The sequence below is a fragment of the Vidua chalybeata genome, chromosome 11 (genome assembly GCF_026979565.1).
Source record: "Vidua chalybeata isolate OUT-0048 chromosome 11, bVidCha1 merged haplotype, whole genome shotgun sequence".
NCBI classification, from domain to species: domain Eukaryota; kingdom Metazoa; phylum Chordata; class Aves; order Passeriformes; family Viduidae; genus Vidua; species Vidua chalybeata.
Genome location: NC_071540.1, coordinates 1,340,206 through 1,359,709, shown reverse-complemented (window position 1 = coordinate 1,359,709; position 19,504 = coordinate 1,340,206). Strand labels below are relative to the sequence as shown.

At 44.3% G+C, this 19,504-nt stretch overlaps 1 protein-coding gene across 1 annotated transcript in view; it reads right to left on the bottom strand.

Moving 5' to 3' along the window:
- CDH5 (cadherin 5) overlaps nucleotides 1-5,134 on the bottom strand; it is a 28,155-nt gene extending 23,021 nt beyond the window's left edge. Inside the window, exon 1 of the mRNA XM_053953119.1 lies at nucleotides 5,027-5,134. The gene's annotated coding sequence lies outside the window, so the exon portion shown is untranslated. The remainder of the gene's footprint in view (nucleotides 1-5,026) is intronic.
- Nucleotides 5,135-19,504: the final 14,370 nt, after the last annotated feature.

Sequence of the window (19,504 nt, the reverse complement as noted above, 5' to 3'; positions counted from 1 at the left end):
AGTTCATTCTTCTCTATTTCCTGCCCTTATCCAACAGACTTGTAGACCAGGCTTAATTAACTTTAAGACCTTTTATGTCCATCCCTATAGTTGCAGTCCTTTCCTGGAACACTTCCATTGTATTATGTGCTGTGAGATGATGCAAATTACATTATTACTGCTCTTGTGAATTTACCATGAGTCTTTCACTAGTTTTAGTTACAGCTTAGCTCTTCAGGAAAATTCCATCTTTAAATCAAAATAGAACTAGGGCAGCAAATTTCCTCCTTAATGTGCTGATAAAGGAAAGCTGGAGAGCCTGAAAATACAGTCCCTAGACATAGGGAAGCTTAAAAAAATGAGGAAAGCTGTTGTAAGTTGTGTGACTTTCTTCTGTGTGGATTTGTTCCTATGTGGGAGTGGTTGTGATTTAACAAAGATATTTCTTAAGCTGTGGTGGGAAAAGCTGTGCTTTTTTTTCTCTTCAGAGGCTGTGTAAGTGGAACATTTATTTCTGCCACAGCTCACGTTTTAATCACAGGCACTGAAAACCCCTTCTGGTGTGAATAAACCCTTTCTCTTAATCTGAAGAAGCTGCAGGTCAGTCCATATTTGGCTGCTGATGCAGCTCATCACTTCACAGCAGGAAAATGAGAAAATATATTCCACAGAGAATGGGTCCCTTTCTTCCTGTTTGTGAGTGAAGTCATGTCCAAGTGTAACTCAGCAACTCAGTATCTGTTCTAATTCTAAACTTTTACCAAAGCTGCTGCTGGCAGGTCCAGGGTACAAAGCAAAGAGTTTGTTAAGTGGGGCTGTAGAGGATGGAGCTCTGTGAAAGTTCTGTCCCTGTGGAACACATGTCTGTCTTTGTAGAATGAACCCACTGCAAAAAGCATTCCAGCTCTCCTGCTCTGCTTTCTGCCCTCCCTTCTTAATTTGTGTGCTGGGTAAGTGTCTGGAGTGCCCTGACCATCTGAGTGATACTAAAATGTGCAATCATTGTTTATGTTTTAATGAGAGCCTAAACCCCTAAATTAACAATATACACAAACTCATTGTAGCTTTGGGTTCCTAGAGGAGGTATAGAAAACTCTGATACATTATGATTAATATTGATTGCTTGGCCTAATCCTAACATAGAATGACAGAATTGTTAAAGTTGGAAAAGGTCTTTAAGATCATCAAGTCATGGGTCAACTGATTCTCTTGCAGACAGACCATTTATATCTGAAAGATAATGACAGCAAAAGCCAGAAAGAGAATGCAAATCCCTTCTGAATTCAGGTCTAGGGTTGAAGGTAGAGGCAGGGACTATCCCACAACAGAATGGAGAAGCCAACCTAAAGCTCTGTGCTAATGGAGATCCTGCTGATGGAGCTGAGCCCATCACCATTCCCATCAATGGCAGGATTTCCTATTATCTGCAGGACAGCAGCACCAGGCTCTTGGTCTCCTCCAGCCAAATGCTGTATAGCAGGCTTTGTGCTTCTTGAGGATTCCCAGAGCACAGATTCACAGCAGATAGCTTGCATTCAAAAACCAGCCAGTTCCATTCTTATTGACAGATCTGAAATTCAGATGCAGGTGAGTGAAAATCAAATGAAAGGGGCTAATTTGTATTCCTGCATTGCAGAACTGCAAACAGGTTCTTCACAATTTTTTATTAATTTTTCACATTCCAAGGCCAGCCTCACTGCAGAATTCAGGAGGTGCAGTGGTGTGATGAAGAATTCATTCTGTGCAGGTCTCTGGGGCAGCTCAGAGCCCTGGGGATGGTTGGAGCCCTAGGAAAGGGGCACAGCACAGGACACAGGGAGCTGTGGCACAGCCAGAGATATGGCAGGAGCCCAGGGCTCAGCAGGGAGAGCCAGACTTTGGCACTCTTGAACTGGGAGGGGATAAAAGCCCAGGGGTTCCTTGGCTGGGATCCCTCCTGGGAGGCACCAGCTCGGGCTGTTCTATGTTTTGGGAATAAATGGCTTTATGGAATGAGGTGTCTGAGACTCTGCCATGGGAGACCTGGGCTGGAACTGGGAAGGAATCCTGGTGTGACAGAGGGTGTGTGTAGGGAGCCAAGTGGGACCTGTTGGGTCCTGGAGCTGGAAGGGGCTCCAGCCCCAGCAGGGGCAGTCTGGGGTGGGAGTGGGGCTGCCCAAGTCCCTCCTGGATGGCTGGACAGGAGAGTTTCCTGAACTGGTGTGCCTCCATTTCTAAACCATGCCTTCATTTTGCACAGGGTTATTTCCCAGCATGTCTTGGTGGGACCCCTGGGTTTGCAGGGACTCTGTGCCTGGGCTGGGGCCAGGCTCTGGTGCAGCATCCCTGGAAATTCCTCAGCAGCACAGCTGGTGACTCCTGGCCATGACAGTGACACCAGAGTGTTTGTTTTCTGTGTTTGCTACACCTGCATGGCCCCTAGCAGAGCAGAGCCCTGAAGGGAAGCCCACAAAAAACCTTCTATCATGGCTCAAAAGAGTCCAGCTCTGGGCTCACCAAGCTCTGCTCTCCTGCAGCTCTCCAAGGCCTGTGTGGGAACTGTTCTGGTGGCTGTGGGCTGGGCACCTCTCTGTCCCAGCAAATCTCCAGTCTGCACCAATAATCCCTGTCTGCTGTGCTCCGGGGAGGAAGGGCAACCTCTCACACCAGTGCTAGACTCTGAGGGGTTTTCAGTTTGTTAACTCACAAGGATAACAAGGGAAACCCATTTGTAAAGAAAAAAAAAAAAAAAAAGACACCAAAGTAATTTCATGCCCAACAAATTTCTCACAAAGGGAAACTCTTATTTTCTTCTTGGCACTAACATCGGAACGTCTGAATTAAACTTGTAGAATCTGAGCAAAACCTGGAATTATGATGAAAATACAATGAGGATTCCTTACAGAAAGCGAAAGCTCAGCTGCCAGAAATAATCAGTTATCTTGATTCTGTGAACCTCTGCTCTTTTAGAAAACAAAAAGTATTTTCTGGCCTGATTTGAGTCTGTAGTTCTGTAGACACATACCCAGAAAAGAAAAGGGAGTTTTATGAAAGTTTTTCTATTTTGAATTTGAAATATTAATTGAAGGAATTGATTTATGGAGGGACAGTGACGTCCTTTGTTCCATAATTCCTGTAAATCAGAGCGGTTTCTGAACCATGCCCTGTGATTTTTACCTCTATCCTGTTTTCAGAGCAGGATGTGAGGCAAAGCTGGCAGCAGAGCTGTTAACTCTGCCCTGCCTCTGTGCCCCACATACTGCAAGCTGCATGTTGCTCAGGGACATCCTCTTCTTCCAGGACTCAATTTCAGTGTTAACATTTGTTTTTAAAATGTTCCAAGAACTATTTTATGGTCTTCTGTTAAAGAGCAAAGCTTTGGGAAATGTTTCCTGTTGCATTGCAGTGCAGGTGTAGCAGTCTGAAAAATAACCCAGGTTTGTGGCTTTGTGGGCAAATCAGGAATGATTTTTTTGATTGAGTTTATCCTTTGCTTTCAAATTAATTTGTTTTATTACTTGTAAATTCACATTCTTCTCTCTAGCATACTGTACTATTCTAAGGCTTTCCTATGCTAAATGCATCCTGTGTCCTTTTCTCCCATGGGTCACCCTTTATTTAAGGATAAAAAGTAACTCCTGGAGATACCAGAGATAAATTTCAAGTCAGCATTTCTGTGATTTGTTTCTGGTATGTGCGTTGTTGTTACCAGGCACACATTAACCTAAGATGAGAAGCTTTTGTAAATCATTGGAGCATCCTTGCTTTTGTCTAATACATTTTCCTGCATGAACATCTATAATACTGTGTGCTTTTACAAATGCTGATCTAATGATTTATATTCACAGGAGGCAGGGAAACGTTGATTAACTATACCTTTGTTAACTGCAGAAACAGCCAACTTGGATGTTTTTGGGAGCTAAGAATGGAAGAAATTATCTCACAGAAATTAATCTTCTTCCATATCTTTTTTCCTTGCATTTCTTTCCTTCCTTTATCTTTATTACAGTGTGACAGCCAGCACGGTGAGGTGCTGAGCACACTGACAGTCCCACTATTGCAGAATAGATTTCTTACAGAAAAAACACTATCAGCTCATCTCTTATGCATAAATGCTTTGTCTCTGCAAGCTGCACATCGAGTTTGTTAGTTCAGGGACCTGCTACACCTGCTCTAGGACAAGATAAAAGCCTTTTCAAACAACTTTTGTGTCAAGCCACTGCTCATAAAATAACCCATCAGAAAAAAGATGGGTCTTTTTGAACCACTGAGATCAAGAAAACTCTGGAGTAAGAATTACTGGTCTTTTAGAACAGGGTCTGTGAAACCTGGCACTCCAGAGTTATGGTGTTAAAGTACCTGGGACTCTTTAAACTTGGGAATTAGGAGACCAAATCACTGACCTGAGTTTGTATAAACTCCCCTCTCAGTTTTAAACAGATATGCCAGAGCTGGCCAGTGCACACGGTGGCTGTCGCCTCTTGGCCCTGGGCACAGGAAGGCCACCCACCTTACAGACAGACCCCAAATCCACCCCACTTCAATAAAACATTTGCATCAAATCCCAGCCCAGTGCACCTCTGCTCACTGCAAACAGTCCTGGAGCTGCACCTGTCCACAGCAGGAGGGAAATCCCTTCCTAAAGGCTTTACAGGTCCAATTGGCAGCATAATCTCCACCTTTTTTCCATTGTGGATGAACGTCAACAACACAATCTAAATATTACAAAGCAATACTCAAAAAAACCATGAAATGCTTCTTTTTTTTTTTTTTTTTTTTTTTTTTTTTTTTTTTTAATAATCTGGGATTGTTATGGTATAGCCCAACAAAGCCAGAGATTTTCCTCTTCCAATGTCCATTGTAAACAGCTCTGCCGTTTGTACTTAACTTGGTGCGGGTGCCATCAATGTAAGGCCCAAAGGATTTGGTGGATAGTATAAAATTCACAGCCCATTTGCTAGTATTTCTTAACTTATTTAAGACATTAGAAAATAATTTGGGTGGAGGTAAAAAACCCTTTGAAATGAACTTCATGGCTGAAGAACAGAAAATAACATTTGTCTCTTACCCGAGTCTGAGGCGGCGGAGCTTCGGTGTGGTAACAAATCAGGCAAACTAAACCAAACAGTATCCCAAAATGTTAAGCAAAATACAAAAAAATGAAGATCAAATAGAAAAATCCACTTTTCTTTTCGTTAAGCAACACTGGGAGTGTTCAGCTCTCCAGTCTCCAAGGTTTTCCAGCTGGGAGTCAGCCTTTCCCATCCTGCATCCCGGCATCCTGTTATTGTTCCAAGTCTTAGTAATGCAGTGAGAAAAGGGAGTGGAGGAAACAAGATAAACTTAGCCTTATTATTGCTCCATCTACTTATTTGTTGCTGACTCTAATGAGGGAACTGAATAAAAGGAAACTGGCTCTGAGAGAAACACCAGAGTTGGTTTGTTATTTGGTATTGTTTTAGAGAGAGTTTTAGGAGCTAGCAAATTTCTGAGAGGAACTTTTGGTGTCTGATACTTGATCAGCACAGACTATGCCTGCTTTGCACAAACAGGACTTTCAAAGCAGTTTGGAAGTGTCCTACCTATAAGAATTTTTATACTGGAAACCAAAAAGATAGAGCCTTCCTGTTAATGAGACTGGGTTCCTGCTAAGCTCTGCCAGTGCTGGGTGTAAAGATGAAATTTCACGGTATTTTTCATGGGTAAAGTGAAGACCCGAGGAGCAAGGCAGTGTAGGCAGGCCTTTCAGAAGGGGAAAATGTTCATAGCATCTTGATTATGGTGAGTTCTATGTCTGGAGACCACTCAGGGCACTCAGAAGGGGAAGCTTCAGTGTTAAACTGAACACAAGGGTGTAGCCCTTGGCATTGTGCACTACAAATGAAAGAGGATTTTTTAAATTAAATAATGCAGAAGAAAACTGAGAAGTGTGGGGTTTACTCAAAACACACTCTTTGAAACCACTTATAATAAATGTAGGCATATATTCAATGTATCTTAAGTATGACCTTAATAATGTTAATTATTGAATTAAATTTTTAATATTATTCCACAGTTAAACACTCTCTTGCCCCTATTTGTCATTACAGTCCAGCACAGGTGGTGGGATTGATTTCCTGCCTTGCCAGAAGGGTGAGGTTGGTCAGATTGTTTCACTTTTTCACAGTGTACAGCAGTGAAGATGAATGGCTTCTGAAGGAATTTGTTACATTAATTATTAAAAAAAAAAGGAGACATTTTTCTGTCTTGTGTAAGGAGCTCAGAGAGTCCAGTTTCCTTGCAGGAAAATGAGCTGTTAAATAAGCTGTGTCACTGCTGGGAGAGGAGCAGGGAGATGCTGATAGGGGTTTTCCAGGGAAGTGCAGGTCTCTGGTCAGGATGCAGCTCCCTGATAATCAGGTGCCCACAGCAGACAGGGGGCTCAGATAGAATTTACCCTTGCAAGTGGCTCCAGCTGCATTTCCAGCCCCTTGTACCTCTAGATGGGGCTGGGACTGAGGGTGACATTCAAGAAAGGAGGAGGGAAGGGAATCATTCCTCTGCTCAGAGGGAAAAGAGGAGACCCCAGGGCTCTCGCTGTGTGCCCTGAGGCTACAGCTCAGGTTGTCCAGGTCTGTTTCAATGCCTGCTTGATTACCTTCCTATTATCTTATTTGCTTCTTCTCCCCCAAAAAGTTCAAGGCAAGAAGTGAGAAAGTTTCTAAAGGCCTTTTCACATGCTCTGCATCAGAGCTCGATAGAAAACTGAAAACCTTCTGTAAGTTTAAGAGGAAGATACTTCCATTGACATTTTAGAGAACTGATTTACCATTTAAAACTTCCCCACGATGCTTTATAGATTTCATCTCTGCTGAACTGCTTCTTTAGGTTTCCTTTCTGGCTATGAGGAAAGGTCCATTGAGATTTTATGGAAAGCAGAACCAATTGTAGCAGCCCCCTCCCACAAGCAGCAGAGCTCCTGGTGGTTCAGAGTGCCTTGTGCCCTCTGGTTGATCCCAGACTTTTGCCCTGCTGTCCCTCCTAGGCAGTGAAAGCACCAAGTTTTAAAGCTGCTGACACAAAATGCTGGCAAGCAGGATTTCTTGTAGATCTTAGACTTTCAGACTTTATCGTTGTGGCCAAATCATAAGACTTTGGAAAAATTCCTTGGTGGATCATGCCTTTTGCAAGCCAGAGGGTAATGTTTCACAAATATTATTAATCCACAGTAAGTTCTGCTAATGTGAAAAGTCCTTTGCATGATCAGACAACATTGGCAGGCATAATTACCTTTTAGTTGTGTGATTTTGGGTATGAAATATTATTTAACAGTCCAGCTGATGGAATTGAAGGGAACAGGTAAAAAATAAATTAGCACACACTGTCTGTGTGACTGATGGATGGAGATGGTGGCAGAACAAACGGAGTGGTAATTATTTACCATTTACATACACATTTCATGGTGTATTCCTGCTGTTCCTGTCTCCAAATGGCATCAAACCCTTTTCAGTTCAGCTCTGCTGTATGAGTTTCCTTCCATGCTATATCCAGCTGCCCTTACTGGATCATTTGCTTCTTTCCAGTGCTTTTCCCACAGATGTTCATTAGCTGCTGCTCTGGGGCTCTGTGGCACCTGGGTCAGAGATGTCTGTTTTAGATCAGCATCTCTTTCTGTGAAACTTTGAGTTCAGCCTGTGTTATTGAAATGCAGTCTGAGCCATTTGCCAGACTAGTAAAGTTTAAAATAGTCCTCCCTCTCTTGAATGGTGGGGTAGAACTCAACTTTGCTTTACAGGTGCTTTGCATAGTTTGGATTTGACATTCCTGGGAATCTGAAGCAATAACTGTATCTTGCTACTGCTGGGAGGAATAATGTGTTGTAATGGGCAGAAACACAGCCCTCACTCACACATTAAATTGTTAAATCTGTGCTAGCTGTGCACAGACACCCTTGGGGGGTTCGTGTAAGTTACTGGGTTGATAAATTCACAGAATGAATGTGAGATTAAAGCACCTTTCTTCAGAATTAGATTTTATCTGTTGCTGAAGAGATTGATCTAGTGATCAGGAGCTCCAGTTTCTCTACTTGTGGTGTTCCCAGCAGGGCAGGCTCACTTGTGGTTACAGCTGGTTTCAGGTTTGCACTGTGTTGCTTGTTCACTCTCTCATCTGATCAGTGCTCTGGGAAGTTCTCCTCAAAGAATTCATGGAAAACATAGTTGTAGGAACAAGTTTATTGTTTTCCAAACCAGCACAAGTCCCAGCAAAGTGGACAAAGTGGCCCTGTACTTTTCACTAAGTGAGAGTTTTCCTTTTCTTCCCTTTTCTTCAAGTAATTTGAGTTATGGTGAAATTCCATATGATAAATAAACCCTTCTTGATAAGCACAGTTATCAAAACCAAAGACAGATATTGACACAGCTGCAAATAATTTTTAATTCTCATCCTACTATCTGACTCTCACTGGGGAAGGGTTTTACCCTCGCCAGTACAGCCCAAGAATACTTTTGTAACAGTTATAAAAGTTAGATTTAGCAGTCTGTCTTGCTAAACCCAGCACGTTACAGGCGCTGTGCGAGGGAAGGTGTGCCAAGGTTGGGAGTTCAGTCACAGCAGTGATACTGTGTCAGGATTTTTCTGACCAGTTAGAAAATAGGGTGCGGGAGAGCACAGGCTCTCAGTTACAAAAATAAACCCCAAATGCTAATTTCCAGCAGCTCAGCTAATCAGTGCAAAATCCCTCCCATCTGAAATGTGCAATTGTATCTGACGGATGTCTGCAGCCTCCCTGGAAGGACCATTACCTGAAGGTTAAAGAATAACAATTCCTGCTCTGTGTGGAAGGCATAATCTCTGCAGTACCTTGTGTTGTTATTTCTGGGCCTTTAATCAGGGCAGTGCAGTTCTCTCAGTCATTTCCACTTGGTCCCTGTTTTCCTTTCTGTCACAGCCTGAGGTGCACATCCTGGAGCCACTCTGACTCAGCTTCCTCCTGTCAGGTTTCTTAAACAAAGCAATGTAGCTCTGATTTGTTTTTAATTTAAGGTGAATTAAAAAAACAAAACAAAAACAAAACTGCTGAAGAATTTCAGTTAAAGCTGGTGGAATTGGGTGTTTGCTGGGGAGGTGTGATAACATCTGCTGAGTTTTCCAGAGCGCTGTTCTGGTTGTACCAGACTCATTTCACTACAGCAGATCTCTCCTGGAAGGGTCAGTCCCATCCTCCTTAATGAGACCTCTGGCTTCATAAAGACCAATGACTTCAGAGGTTTTTTCTTAAAATGGTCATCAGGGAATGGTCCCAAATGAGATTGTTGCCTTGTTTGGAAATGCCAGGAAAGAATGGATGGTACAAAATGCATCCGTATTGTACTAAAACTCTGTAACAGCCTGAGCAGAAGCCATAAAATGCAACTGTGTCACCAGTGGACTGAAGGAAGGAATCATGAATCCCTTTGATGTGCTCACTGAAGGCACAGCCCACAGGGGTTTGGGACAACAAGCCTGTGGGCTAACTCTAGCACACTAACCTTTACATGTGATTCCAGCTGGAAGAGCAGGTCAAGTGTAGAGGTGTGAAACTGATAAAAAGTCTTCCACAAATGTTTTTGATAAGCTATCTTCAATCTCAGTGAAATTTTTTTTTCACCTGAAGAACATACCTGTTTTAATTGGAATGCCCCTTAAAATATAAACTCAAACCAAGGCAATCTGTTCCTAAACAAAAACAATGAAAATCGTCACCTTTCATTCATGAACTCTGTTTGGTTGTTGAAGCAGCCCAGCTTTCAGCTCCAACTGCTGGTGGAAATGGGGGCTCACGTTTTGGTGTAGAAGAGGTTCTCTCTGCTAAGCAAGATCTGAAAGCAGAGGGAGAACATCCATCCATCTTAATTTTTGGTAAAGTCTGCAGTGCAAACATTCTTATGTCTGTGGCATTAATTTAAATAAGCCCAGAAGCAGAGTGTGCAGGGGATGATGTGGAGCTCCTGGGGCAGCAGAAGCTGAAGTTTCCCTCTGTGAGCCCTACCTGAGGCTGCTCCAAACCCTGTGCTCATGTCTGGCTGTGAGGGATCAGACAGAACCAGGGATTTGATGGCCTCTTCCCTTTTCTTCCTGCACTGTTTACACAACTGTTTGCCCATCCTGCCCCTGGCTTTCCCATGGCATTCTGCTCATTAATGGCTCAGCCTGCAAGCTCCTGGCTTCAGTGCTGGGGTGACCAGGGGCAGAGGTCCCTGCACTCAGCAGTACTGGCTCTTTGATTATCTTGCAGTTAAATGTCTGCTAGACAACTCTAAAACAGAAAAATATTTTTAACTGGTTGAAATAATGTTGATTTTTCTTTTAAAGAAGTCTGAACCCAAATTTTTATGCCTCTCACTGTTCTATGAGAGCTTCAGGGGACATAAAAAGTCAGATTATTGCTTGAACTGCAACCTATGCAACTAAATAACAATTCCAGGCAGAGGTGAGCAGTCATCCCAAAAGCTGCAGCACACAAATAGCTCTGATGTGCTGGGATTCATGTGGCTACTCAAGTGCAGGAGTTTATTCTTGAGAGGAAGATTTTACAGTAGTGGGGTGAAAAGAGTAGGGTGCCACAACAGGCAGGTCACACACTTTGTTGGGGTTGCTTTCAGGGCTGTTGCTCACCCCACTGTCCCTCCCTCTGATCTGTATCCACTTGTAAACTGCCAGAGAAGGGACGTGGGTCACTGGGGCTTTGTTCCAGTGAGTGCCAATAAACCAGTTCCTGAAGGGAAACTGCGTTTACAGGACGTGACATGTCCCATATCTCAAATGCTTTCCTTGATGCCCCTTGAAGTCTCTACATTTTCCTCACTCTGAGCTGCCCCAGCCCCGGTGATTCAATCTCCAGGTGTGCATTCCAAGTGAAGTCATGGCACTGACGTTGGTGTGCCCTGGCCACAGCTCACCCTCCTCCCCTGGTGTGGCCATGTGGGGTTGGACCTCTCTGGCTGTGCTGTGGAGCACACAAGCACACAAACACACACAGACACGGAGTCACAGAATCACAGAATCAACCTCTAAGATTATTGAGTCCAACCTGGGACCCAACACCACCTTGTCACCCAGACCATGGCATCAAGTGCCACATCCGGTCTTTCCTTAAACACTGCCAGGGACGGTGACTCCACCACCTCCCTGGGCAGCCCATTCCAATTCCCAATCACCCTTTGTGTGAAGAATATTTCCTAATGTCCAAACTAAACCTCCCCTGGCGCAGCTGAAGGCTGTGTCCTCTTGTCCTGTCACTGTTCCCTGGGAAAAGAGCCCGACCCCCCTGGTCGGGAGTTCACCCTCCTGTCAGGGAGTTGTAGAGATAGAAGGTCACTCTGAGTCTCCTTTTCTCCAGGATAAACAACCCCAGCTCCCTCAGCCATTCCTCACAGGACTTGTGTTCCAGATCCCTCATTGGCCTTGCTGCCCTTCTCTGGATGCATTTGAGCATCCCAAAGTCCTTCCCAAACTGAGGGGCCAGAACTGGACACAACACTCGAGGTGTGGCCTCACCAGTGCCAAGTACAGGGGGAGAATGACCTCCCTGCTCCTGCTGGCCACACTATTCCTGATCCAGGCTAGGAGCCATTGGCCTTCCTGGCCACCAGGGCACACTGCTGGCTTATGTTCAGACGTCACACACTCACACTCACACTCACACACACCCAGTGTGTCTCCTGTGCTACAGCCATGGTCCTGCCTGGCCCGCTGTGCCAGCCCAGCTGGTGTCACCTCTCTGTGCCCAACTCTCTCTGCCATATGTTCCCCATGTTTCCCTAGCTGGGAGTGGCTGGGACACCCTGTGATCCATGTGGGAGCTGTGCTGGGCCGGGCAGTGCCAGATGTAGGCTCCAGCTGCACACAGATCCGGTGTGAGACTCCATAGGCTCTCCACATGGACCACATGGATCCCACTCCCAGGTTGCTGCCACCCTTCTCCCAAGGGCACGGGGTTCCAGATGGGTTTTGTGTTACTCGAAGGCCCGTGGGGCGAGGGAAGGAGGTGATGTGCCTTCTCCAAAGATTTTGGAGGTGATGTGCTTTCTCCAAAGCTGTTGGAGGAGCTGAGCACTTGCCAAAAGCAGAGTGGAGAGAACTGCTCTGGATGAATCCTTGCCGAGGGGCTGAAGTGTGAGAGCCAAGGCACTAATGCCTTGTAAATTGGTTCAGTGACTTTTATTCATTTATTACATTCCCTTTATCACACCCCAGGCCCAGGCTGCCAGTCCTGCTCTTGCTGCCAAGCCCTGTGCAAGTGCAGATGGTTTAAGAGTCCCACTGCCACCCCTGTGCATTGTGCCTGTGCTGCAGTGGGCATTGTGCCTCTTTAGCCACTGAGTGGATGTGTGAGAACTCCTAATGGCTTGGAAACCAGTCAGGATGGATTTCTCTCCCCAGCCATCTGTGTGCAGGCTACAGCAGGCAGGTTTTGCCTTTATTTAAACTCTGCAGGCTCTGATGTCTCCCCTGCAGTGAAGCTGCTCTGATTTGTGCTGGTCTGAATTTAGTGTTTGAGTGGAATGTGCAACATAAAAGTTTCAGGCTTTCCCTAGAATTATAAAATAGCATTTGATTCTTAATGCTATGTTTATAATTGTATCAATAGATTCCTAGCTTTCAAGCATAGGGGCAGTGAAAATCAGATGGAAATCTGAGTATTTGGGTTTGGTATTGTCGTTTGGAATTCTGGCATGAGGGCGTACCCTGCAAATAGTCAGGGAAACCTGTCACAGACCTAGGAGGGTTCCATCTATAAAACGCCAGATTTCAATGACTGATCTTTGCAGGGCAGTGGAAGAATATTTTTTAATCTTCTGTTTACCTGTGAATTGCTCAGTTTGAGGTGTGGGGCTGCTCCCCCCGCCACACACCAGCACTTCTGAGCTGTGAGGATCTCACTGCAGCTCTGCAAACTGAGGGAGTAATACAGGATGAAAAATGAGTAATGAATAATGAAAAAATGCAAGCTTTAGGAATTAATGATTCATATTGAAATACATCTGCCTTGGACAGTTTTCTTTTGCTGATATTTCATCTTGACCGTACAAATGCTTACGCTGTGCCCATCCCTGTGTGCTTTCACAGAGATTAAAAGGAACAAGAGCTGGTTCCTAACATCCAAACAGAATCTCAAAGGAGGGAATATGTATATTTAAAAGCACAGTGGAAAGTTTAATGCAGTTAAATCCTTGCTGTGACTTCTCAGGATTTACATTAATATTGGAAATTCAGAGAAAAGGAAAATGATTGATTTTGCTAGTTTGCAAGGATTGTGCATGAACAGCTCTGTTAGGATCTGTCTTCCTGACTGCTCCTGAAAAAGTATGTAGCAAAATTAACTTATTCTATAAAGATATATTTACAGTAAAAAAGAGGAAAGATAAATGTTTGTGAATTACTTCAAGCAGACTTGCAGCCATTTTGACTTGTCCCCAGTTTAATGCAGCAGAAAATTATGCTGATTTAACTTTAACAATCTGTTTTGAAGAGAAAGCATAATTGTAAACCACTTGCTTTTCAAAACCCCCCCAACTTTTATGTATTATTTGCACACTGAGTGCAATATTTTTAAATGGGCTTTGAGTACCTATGAAATAAAAGTGCTGGTAATTAATATTATTTATACTGCAGAATAACTCAGAGCCTTCTCTGAAAGGCTCCTGAGGTTTAACCAGAGTGATGGAACCTGAATTCAGGAGGGTGGGGCAGCTCAGCCAGAGCAGCTCTGACCCAGACCTTGGCCCTGCCCTTCCCTCAAACCCAGGTTTTGTGGCTGTTCCTGTGCTCTGAAGCTCAGGAATCCCTGTGAACATGAGGATGTGGATTTTAGTCTGAAATAGCCAGGTCCTGGTGCTCTTTGTCCTCAAAGCAGGGTAGGGTAGAATAGGCTCTTTCAGCTGGAGGGGACCTGCAAGGATCCTCTGTCTTTGGCCTCTGCAAGGCAGGGCTGAGAGCTCATTAGAAAAACTTTCTTAAGACACTTCCAGTGTTTCCTGCCAGTGCTCAGATGACAAAGGAAGGGGCTCTCTTGAAGGATTTTGTTGTTTCCTCTCGTGACCTTGGCCGGCAGCTGCAGGTGCACGGCAGCACAATGAGAAATGCCTTCTGCGTGCTTCCCTGACGTCTTCAGAGGCTGGGCTAGGGGAGGCTGGCATGAAAAACGAGACATTCCCAGCCATCCCTGTGGGGTGTATCACAGCCAGGGCTGCACAGAGCAAACGGGAGCAGAAAAGGTCTGAAATATGAGCATTAAACCCGAGCACATTTAAAAATGGCAGAGGATGCTGTGAGTCAGCAGCCTGGAAAGTGCTGCTGGCTGGGGGATGCTCTTTGGTGGCTCTTCCAGCTGGGTGTGGGGAGAAAATCCAGAGGTTGGGCCCAGAGAGGGAGTTTCAGTGGAGTGGGAGCGAGCCTGGCTGCCTGGGATTTCACTGTCTGGAGGATGCCCAACAAGGGACAGCTTTTCTGGTGCTAAATTAGAGGAGCACGTCTGCATGTGTTCGTTTCACAAGCACTCAGACACAAGCAAAGATTTTCTGTCCTGTCTTACCTGGAGAAAAAAAAAAAAAAGTTAATGCTATCATTACAAAAAGGAGATTTGTTTTCATAGTCCCAGTGAGACTAATAGGACAGGTGCCCAATGGCTGCATTTGTGGGTAGGCTCAGGTATGTCATACACTATAGGAAAGCTTGTAACAAAGTCAGGGTTCTTATGATAAATCACTTTACTGGAGCAGATTTGATCTCTGATTATTACACACATGCAAATATAAACAGCTTTCACCAAAGCTGTCAACAACAGTTGTGCAAATCTTGCACTTTACAATTATTATTATTAATAATAATAATCACACATATAATTTTACTTATTTAGTGGTAATTGGCCAGTGCAGGTATCTTGAGTGATATGTGAAAATTATACTATTATTATTATTATTACTACTACTAGGATTAGTATTATTTTGATTTGACAGCCTGGAAGTAGAGGAAAATGAAGAGCAACAGTAGCCACAGCTGGACTATTCAGTAAGGGCTGAATGCATCATAAATCAGGCAAATGAGAAATTCCAGGTTTTGTTTTGGCTTTCCAGAGCAAGAGACCAGCTAGCACATGACAAATTGAGCCTGCTCTGTGTTGTGCCCTGTTAACACAGATGCACAAATAGAGTTTGCATCATAAATTGACTGTTTGTGAAACAAAGAGAATTCAGAGGTGCAACAATTTTTGCTTCATTCTGCTACTGCTGGAGGGTGAGAGACAGCCTTTCTTCTGTAAAGGTTGTGTCTGTCAGCAGGAGCAGTGTGGCTACATGCAGCTCTATGGGTAAGGGGTAGCCAAAAGCCTGGGGTGCTGCAGAGGTTCCTTGGCTGGTAGTGATGTGACATGCTGGTTTGAAGGGAATTGCTGGGATTAAACAGGTGGTGAAAGTTGGATGATTGCAGATATTCCTGTCACAAAGCTGAGAATTTGTGGGTTTTGTTGCTGTTTCGGAATTTTCTTCTCACCCCCTCATTTTTCAGCCACTACACTGCATTTCCTCCTTTTTCCTGCACTCAACATCCTTCTCCTGTTCTTCCTGCAGATCCTCAGGTTTTACTCTTGCCCAGTTTCCCCCTATGGCATCTCCAGGTTGCTCTGTTGTGCAGAACTGTGCCCTCAAAGCTCTGCAGAGCAGGAGGGAGCAGCCCCTGCCATGGGGGAATCTCGGGTGATTGAATGCAGCTTTCCTGCTTTCCTGACTTTCCCCAGCCACAATAGATATGGCCTACTCAGTGCCAAAAATATTTCCTGATGGGATATGCATGCCAAAAGCCTCCTGGCTGAAGGGTAATGTAGAGTCTGGTCCTGGTGCTCTGTGTTTCAGGGCTAAAACACCTCTTTTCAGCTTCACCTCATCTACAAAGGTGCAGTGCCTCAAATGATGGTGAGACTTGCTGAGGAACTTTATTGTGATGTCCAGGATGGAACAGGGCCCTGTGGTGCTGAACATTGTGCAAATGAAATCTTCAGGCCAGCCTTGCCTACAAAGTGCTCATTTCTCCTTCTCAAGACATTGGAGGTAATAGGGCAACATTTTTATCAATTTACCCTGCTGTAGCTTAATTAAGTTTTAAAAGTGATTTTATGTTAAATTCTGTGACTCAGTACTGCTGAAAGGGTTGTCAAACACTGGGACTGAGGAACTGGAGCTTTAGCCTGGAGAAAAGAAGGCTCAGGGGGGACCTTGTGGCTCTGCACAGCTCCTGATAGGAGGGGACAGCCAGGGGGGTCGGGCTCTGCTCCCAGGGAACAGGGACAGGAGGAGAGGGAACGGCCTCAGGCTGGGCCAGGGGAGGCTCAGGGTGGACAGCAGCAGGAATTTCTCCATGGAGAGGGTGCTCAGGCCTTGGCAGGGGCTGCCCAGGGAGGTTTGGAGTGCCCATCCCTGGAGGTGTCCCAGGAAGGGCTGGAGGTGGCACTCAGTGCTCTGGGCTGGGGAGAGGGTGGGGATGGGGCACAGCTGGGACTCCATGGGCTGGGAGGGCTTTTCCAACCTAAATGATTCTGGGATTCTGGGATTCTGAACAGGCTGCTCAGGCCAGAGCTGGAGTCCCCATCCCTGGAGGAATTAACAGCCGTGTGGATGTGGCTCGTGGAGACATGGTGGCCTTGGCAGTAATGGGAGAATGGTTGGACTTGATGGTCTCAGGCCTTTTCCAACCTAAACAATTCTATAATTCTGTGGAACAAATCTGTCTGTGAATAGCTCAAATACTATTTCCTTTTGATTTTCTTACTGATTTCCTGTTTTTTATGGATCATATTTTTTCAAGGATGGTTTAGATTTTTCATTTTGGATCCTAATGTGTGATACAGAATTTTATAACAATACCTTAATGTGTGCCCCATGGTGGGAAGAATCATCCCATTTCCTTTAATAGTATTGCTGGAATGACTCAAGTAATCCAAATTCTGGCTTTATTCTTGGAGGTTGATATGACTTGGAAGTGTATCTTTTGAAAGTAGTAAGAACTACAATGGTGATTCTAAAGGCTTTTATTACCACTTCAAATCAACTGCTGCTTTCATTTTCTGGAAAGCAGAAGCTGACTTCTGGCTTTAATTGGATTGGTAACATTTTGCTGTGTGCATGATGTAGTATGAGCTGCTTTCTGTTATAGAAATGATGCAAACACATAAAGAACTTCATCAGCAGCCAAAGAGAAAGCCACGCTGGGGAGGTGTGTTCAGTGCTGGCCTCCACAGCCCCTCAGGGCTGTCGTGTGTGTGCTTGTTCCAGGTGCTGCTGCCTCCATCCTCTGCTTGTAGGGATGTGCAGGGCCAAAGGATCTCTGAAACTCGGGAGAGCAAAGTCAGGAACAGCCCAAATGCAGCTGGGAGTGGGGTGCTCTGCTCCCTGCTGGCCTCTCTGTCACTGTCCAGCCCACAGTGACACTGGTTTGGCACTGGTGGTGCTGGCCAAATCCTGTGTCCCAGCTAGGATTTCCCATGGCATTTGTTGCATCTGCTCACTTATTGGATTAATTATTATATGTCTTGTCCCCTCTCCTTTGTCACAAGAGGAGATTTTTGTTGAAGAGAAAATGACCAACTCATTTCTCAGCTCTCTGAAGACATTCAGTGAAACCCACCCATCGTGGTGAAGGGACACACACAACCTGGGTGCCACTAACGCTCTCAAGCACACTTTAAATAGAATAGTAGGTGGAAAAGGGAACTTTTTTCTGTCTGAATGCAGTAGTTCTGATGGTTTTGACCCATCCAAGCTTCTGTTGAGAGGATTTCCGTTGTTGCAAAGCTTGGGACAGGAAGCACATTGTGTTTGCACTTTGCTGAAAAAAGGTCTATAGAGACTGTGGTAGAATGGCAAACTTGTACCTTTGTAGTGGGCTTTTCTCTTTTGGGATTGTTGGGGTTTTTTCTCCCCATGCCTCAGAAACTGGCTATTGGGGAAACAAAGCAGAATGCAAGGAAAGGGAGAAAAGTGTTTTTGTGTGTTAGTGTAGAATTTTAATACTAATGCATTTTAGAAATAGGAGACCTTGGAGGAGATCCAAGATACCCTTTGCTGTGTATATCAGCTTCCTCCAACAGGTAAGTGTTGTGTCTCCCCTTGCCCATATCTGAAGCCCCCTCCTGAAGAGCTCAAGATATGGTAATATCCTGTGTGCTGATAGGACTTGAGTGGGCACACCCCTCCTTCCTGGTTAGTGTCTCCTCTGTGACTGTGACATCTGTCTGTCTTAATTTCTGTATTTAATGGAAGCTTAAAAAAAATTATTAGCATTGGCCCATTAAAATCAGTGATGGTAGATTAAATAACAGATTATGTAGGTAAGTGATACATGAAAATCAACGGCAGCAGAAAGATTTCATCCCTTTCTATGCCTGAAGTTCAACAATGCTTCTAGGTCTGAATTCAAAATGTGTTCTGTGATTTTGCTGGGTATTAACAACCTGAGTTCTAAACAGTGGGTTTGTTTTTGTGCACACAGTGCAACAGTGATTATCCCTAGAGATGAAAACCCCATGCCCTGACCTTTGTGACCAGTCCCAAATTCACAGCTGGACTGACAAGAGCCAAATCTTCAACTATCGGGTATTTTCTAGTAAAAATGTATTTCTGTACCATTCAAAGGCAGAGCCTGTTATTAATTTAATCTGATTTTAAGAGGAGATTTCCTCAGTTTTTACATTTAGTCAGTCTTGGGAGTAGCTTTGTTATTTGATGTGCATTTTTTACATCCTAATTATTTTGGTTGTGATGTGAAAAGTAAATGATGAGATGCACAATTCCAGTTGCAAAGAAAGCTGGTCTTGTTTTCTAAAAGATCTTTGGCAGTAATTTGGGGGAGCCAAGAGGATGAGTGTACATACAGAGAATATATGTGGAGAAACGTCGTTGTCTTTTAAAAGTGATGTGAAAATTACTTGGAATAGTTTCTGTCTGTGGTGTTGTGTTCATTGTGTAGACAACATCAATCCAGGCTGGCTGTGGAGCAGTTTTCTTTCCTGATGCCTTTCCTCATCAAAGATGAAAGAAAATTTTGAAATGTTTGGGCCATATTCCAGATTAATATGAGTAAATCTTAATGCAGGATAACAACTGGAACATCAGTTGAGATTCCAGCGATTTTGAGAGGGAGGTGCAGTGAGCTGCTTGATAACAAAGTTTTGGGTTTGATAAGGGAAGTTTTTGTGCATTTCTCTGGACTCTTTCCCAGTACTGCCCCAGGCCTGCTTTCAGCACAGTTTTCCCTTTCACACATGCTGTTTTGTGCTGACCAGCTCTCATTCCAGTGCTTAAAAAATGTACCCCACCTAGTGTGATGAATGAATCAGCTTTAAAGGACAGGAGGAAAAACACATTGAATCTATCACCAGGCAGAATCTCCTGGGAAGCAAGAGTTCAGGAAGGATGCAAGAATGTGACCTGAAAGCCAAAGTAATCTTAAACACACTTTTTTAACCTTGGGAGGATAACATTTAAGGCTGTTTGGTGGATGGTTATCTATGGCCAGAGGCTACCGAATTTTTAAG